The 5,545-nt window shown below is 35.6% G+C and overlaps 1 protein-coding gene across 6 annotated transcripts in view; it reads left to right on the top strand.

Moving 5' to 3' along the window:
* NaCP60E (Na channel protein 60E) overlaps positions 1–5,545 on the top strand; it is a 72,655-nt gene that overhangs the window by 9,357 nt on the left and 57,753 nt on the right. The window lies entirely within an intron of this gene.

Genomic DNA, 5,545 nt, shown 5'->3' with positions numbered 1-5,545 from the left:
CCAATTCAATTCGCAGAACACATTAAAAAAATTAGTAACAATTTTACGAGCAATCGTAAATATTTACACCAGTCCTGATTATTATGAGTAATAAAAATAATGAACAAGCGTAAAAACTTTGTAATCACTCATAAATCAAACAATGAACTCTAGATATATTTTTTATTACATTCTTTTACTCTCGCAGCTGCTGGCGAGCAATGCTGGTTGCCTATCAATCACTCATAACCTCGTTTTTCAACTAGCGAAAAGAAAACATTTGTCATGTTTAACAAATTGTCGTAAACTTATTAAAAAGTAATAAAAGTCAAAATGTGCAATATTTATTAATGTTAAAGCTGGGCCGGCGGCGGCAGCATGAGTTTTGCTCGCGCACACAAATTTCCGACGGATTAAATTTTTACGAAAACAATTCCCAAATGTTATCCTACACGGGGAACTCATGTGCATACTAAAAAACACGTATACGTACACACATGAGTGGAAAAGTGGAGAAATGTGCTGGAAAGCAAGAAAAACCAATAGAAATCTGCATGAAGGCCGAATCTGCGCGTGAGATTCATAAATACGAAAAATATTGCTCGAATTTTATACCACTTTAACTCTGTTTTGCTCTGGTTTCCGCATGCGTTTTGTAATATTTCATGCTTTCTGCTCTTCGCCTCGACTCACCTAGTTTCATAACCAAATATTTCCCTTCATATTTCGTGCGTGTTTGATTTGTTTACACTTAACAGTTTACTGACGCGTGTTTGATACTCAAATATTTTAAGAACCATAGGGAGTAAGCAGTAAGAAGTTGTTTCGTGATGTTTCGTAAACTTTTATCCTTGAGACTATGTATCTCTATGAGCAAGTTTTTTTTTTACTTTGCGTGGATTGAGGAAAACTATATAATGCATAATTTACGTTTGGTCTCTTGAGATGCACCTCGCCGGCGAAAGCGACCCTAAAGCGAGGTGAAGCGAGTCATGTGCTTGCGCTGAAAATGTTTGGGGTGGTGCCGTGGTGGTTGGGACGACCAGAATTCCCAGGACCTACTTTTCCACCTTCGTTTCCGTCGGTTTGCCTCGGCTTGGTCAACTTGATGTTTATTAAGATTTATTCCCTACATGTGTTTTTTTGGTTCTTTTATGGTGTTTGGAGCTTTTTCTAAGAAAGGAATTCAAGGAACAACAAGGATTAGGAGTTTTAAGATTAGTTGCAACTTAGTCGCAGCTCAAAGCTTTATTTTTTATTTTTGTTTTGTTGTGTGCGAATATCTACGGAACAAAAGAGTAATGCTTTTATAAACATGCCAAATGATTGATAAATGAAGCTTATTGATTCATTTTTCAATGTCAAATCAAATTTTAACACAAACAAATCGCATTTTTTGCAACTATGGTAAATTTTAATAGTAAGAATACTTTTATTATTGATTCATTAAATTCTATTATTTTAATACACTTTAGCCGTAATGCGTAATACGATACTTGACTCACTTTAATCCCATTCAATCATGCGTGACATCCTTTCAAATCTCGTAATGCTATTCATCACATTCACCCCACTGAATAGCGAGTGAATCCAAGCGCAGTGCGCTGAGTTAAGTTTTAATAAAAGCGGCAGCGCCTAAAAATAAAAGTTAAAAGTGGAAAGTTAACCCCGATTGGGATAAGCTGCCGTATACATTCTCCAATGGTGAAGAAGCATTCGCCATCTGTATTCAGGAGTGTAGTGAATAGTCGCGTTTACGCAATCGTCCGTCGCCTGATTGCCACTTGACGTTTTACAAGTCGTGCATTAACCATCGAGCAAATCGAAACCCAACAAATCGAAGCATAATCTAAATTTAAACTTTTCAAGGATTTTAAGTTCAAAAAGTAGAAAAAGAGATTTTTGTAAAGTGAGGTTAAGATTAACTCGGACTTTTTTAATCAACAAGGATTAAATAATGATTCGGATTCTACAATAAAAAAAAACAGTTCCATCGTTTTAGTCTTTTTAAGCCTAGATATCGACTTGTTCTGCAACATAAAACAAGAAAAAGTAAAACCCTTGTGTATTCGGTGCGTTTGTGCGTTTCAAGCAAAGAGTTGTGCTCAAAAGCGTTTATCATAACCGCCGCTTGGCACTAATTAGTGTTTGCCGGCTTTGAGTATCCTACCAGAACATGAAAATAAAGCGTCATCATTAAAGGGAAGAAAATTAAAAACACATGTAAAACGCGCAAAAAATTCTCAAAGAAAATAAAAAAATAATTATGTCTTAGAGCCCTCTAGGCGGGTTTTATGTTTTTGGAGTTTTTTTTATATAATATTTGCATAATTAAGGATTAAAGGCTTTGATTAATCGTCTCCTATCTTATTATTCCCGCATTAGTCGCACACCAGATGAGAATCAAGCGAAACCGCCGTGTTTTCGAATTAATTTTCCTAGACGGGGAAAACAACGCGCCGCCGACGTGAACATGAGCGATGTGCGCCTTTTCATAATGAAAATAAAACACACAATGCGTGTCACTTTCACTCGGGGGTGGACTTGATAAACTCTAAACGTACACCGTAAATTTATTGCAAATTTATTATTGCAAAGCCAAAACATTATTAGTGTTATTTCACCACCATTATAATATAATTGAGGTTATGTGAGGGTTAAAACACTTTATGATGTATAATAATATATTTAATACTTAAAACTGGTACAGCAGGATATTAGGACGATAACAGTTATTAAATTTACGGTTTACGATCACCTCGCTTTCCGCTTTTCACGTTCAATTAGCCATCTGACGTTGCTGCGGAACAGAGTTGCGGACAAAATTCGCTTTTCCAATTATCGTCCGAGCAATTGCCGTACTCTTGCAATAAACTACCCTCCAACTCGATGACCCGGGCGCAATCGTCTCCTCCTAAAATGTCCTACACGACGTGCCCAACATTTCGAACACTTTGAAAAGTGTTAGATGCAAATGATGCCACCTGGTTCAAACAGAGAAACAGACGGAACCAAGTTGCAGATACCAAAGTACCCTCGGTGGTTTAACACGTACTTCCGGTTTGGGTACATGAGTCTACTTCCTTTCCGCGTGTATCGTGAATCCTGGAATGGTTGATTTTGCAAGAGAAGGGAGACCCAAAGTTTGTAAGACCTCTCTATACACCGCAAACCCTTTCCGGAATATTTCCTGGTAGTGCCTATAATAAACTTCAATACTTGCGTCTTGAAGCATACCCGAAGCGGGAGTATAAATTGTATATTGCTTGAAAGTCATAACCGATAAGTGCTGCGAGTACAGAGACTAAGTCCAGTCTCGGAAAAGTTATCGTATCGTTAATAATAACTTATTAATATTAATATTATGTGCTATAATATTACTCGTATACTGTTAGGCAGAGAATGAAATGTAATGTTTAAAATTATTTTCTAAAGTTGCATAAGTTTGATTTTGTAGGTTATGTTAGGACATAACCTGTACAAATAATTAAATGTCTATAATGATAAAATAAATACCAGCGTCTCATTAATTATAATTTATCAGAAATTAATTACATCACCAATGAGCTGACGGTGCACTTAATAATGACGTTGCGTTATGAGTTATTAATACGCATCGGATCGATATTTGCACATTTGCATCTCAGCAGGTTGCAAGTTGAACGTAAATGTTCTTTCTATATATTTATGCAGATTATTAAATTATTACAATTAATATATGTTATGTGGTATTCTCTTGATTTCTGCCTCATCGATTTGATTAATATTTTTAATATATCTGTAAAAATCATCTCCGTATTTAAATTTTAATGTTTTTCATTTTTACGATATTAACAGCATTTTAACACCAGTTTTTAAGCGTTTTTCTAGTAAAACTTTGTTTCGAAAAACTTTCTTTTGATAATTTTAAGGATTTTCTTTCAATTTTTGATGCAAAACTTTTAAGCAAACGACATAACCTGAACAAGATACTACTTTTCTTGGTTTTCTACTTTTTCTTTTGAAATTTTCTCACCGCGAGAAACATCCATTCTGTAAATTTGTCAAAGATTCTGAAAATGAGTTTTGAGTGAATAAATATCGAATAAATTTGAAAGATGTCATTTATGTGACAACTGTCAAATGTCAAACATATTAAATTTAAAGGTTATACTAACGTTTGTTATGTGACTGTCAACTGTCGTGACTTTTGTTATCTGACAAAAATCATGCTCCCCCCTTCGGTGTTTATATTTGCTTAGGCAGAGAGAAGTAAAACCCTGCAAATTGGGTATAAAAACCGCCGATGCGGAATAGTGGCACACTAAAAGCGTCGTCCTTTTTGTACGCGTCAGTATGCTAGACAAAATGGTGTATGCCGAAATAAAGTGAAGTAAACTGAAGTAACGCTGAGCAAAATAGAGGGTAAAAACGTCGCGCGAGCATATTATAAACGGACGACCGCGTCGGGCCGGCATATCGACATCCCATCTGTCCCATCCATCCACTTTCGGCCAGTTTTCCACTCCCCCACCTCCACGGCCCAGTCATCTTTCTCCATTCGCATGGTCGTTTGCTCTCGTTATGTGAATTTCGTGTGCTGGCAGTGAATATAACGAATATGCGAGCAGAGATACGAACTGTTTTGGCGTAGTTTATTATTATTATTATATTCTCGGTCGAACGGAAATGAAAGGACGAAAAATAGCACCACCAATGCGGAAGTTAATATGAATACATTCAAGATTTAAACATTAATGGCGTTTATAAATTACGAGTATTAGTTTAAAAGCACCGAAAAAAATGTTGTAAAACTTTTGTCATTTTTGTATTTATGAGTTAATACATTTTGCATAACAAAGTTTATGATGACTGCATAAGCAGCAGTTCGTACTTTACGAAGTGGAAAAGCTCAATTTTTTTTTCGTACTTCTTATGAGTTGAAACTTTGTGTGCAAATCAAAAATTCAATTCCAGAATGCCAGTTATTCCGAGCGAGCGTAGTGTGTCGCTCTGTTGGACTTTGGACTTGAGACTTATTTTGGTGAATTTTTATGCATCGCGTGTTTTCCTGCGCTTGGCTGCCATTTTAAATAATTGATTGCAGCGCAAAATGTACAAAAATGAACAAAATAAACAAAATATTAAAAACGTATGAAAGATAAATGCAACAGAAATGAAAACTGTAGGTAATTATTTCCGAGTTCAACAAATCAAGAATAAAATAGAATCGGAAAAAAGTGTTCGGAAGCAAGATGAATGAAAAGCACAGAAAGTTAAATTGCACAAAGCTAAAATATGAGAACATTAAGAAACCATTTTCTGAATGCGGTGCAAACAAACACGTAAATCACCGGATTTAACACGCAACTAACACCATCTACTGTCAGATAGTTGAAAATATGATTTTGGCTGCAGACAGATTTATTATTTGTGTATTGAATTAATCGCTGCAATTACGTCAATCTGTTGTCTTCACAATCGATGCTTTCAATCATTCACAACGCGAAAAACGTGACAAATGTTTGGCACGTTCATCATCGTAAATTGAACGCTTTTAATGCTTTATACAATTTAAGCCGATTGT

The sequence above is a fragment of the Atheta coriaria genome, unplaced genomic scaffold (genome assembly GCF_025399875.1).
Source record: "Atheta coriaria isolate IRGN ID8LTWV9N9 unplaced genomic scaffold, Caltech_Dcor_3.1 hic_scaffold_9_pilon, whole genome shotgun sequence".
NCBI lineage: Eukaryota > Metazoa > Arthropoda > Insecta > Coleoptera > Staphylinidae > Dalotia > Dalotia coriaria.
Note: the sequence above shows the minus strand (reverse complement) of the source record. Positions and strands in the feature narration are given on the sequence as shown.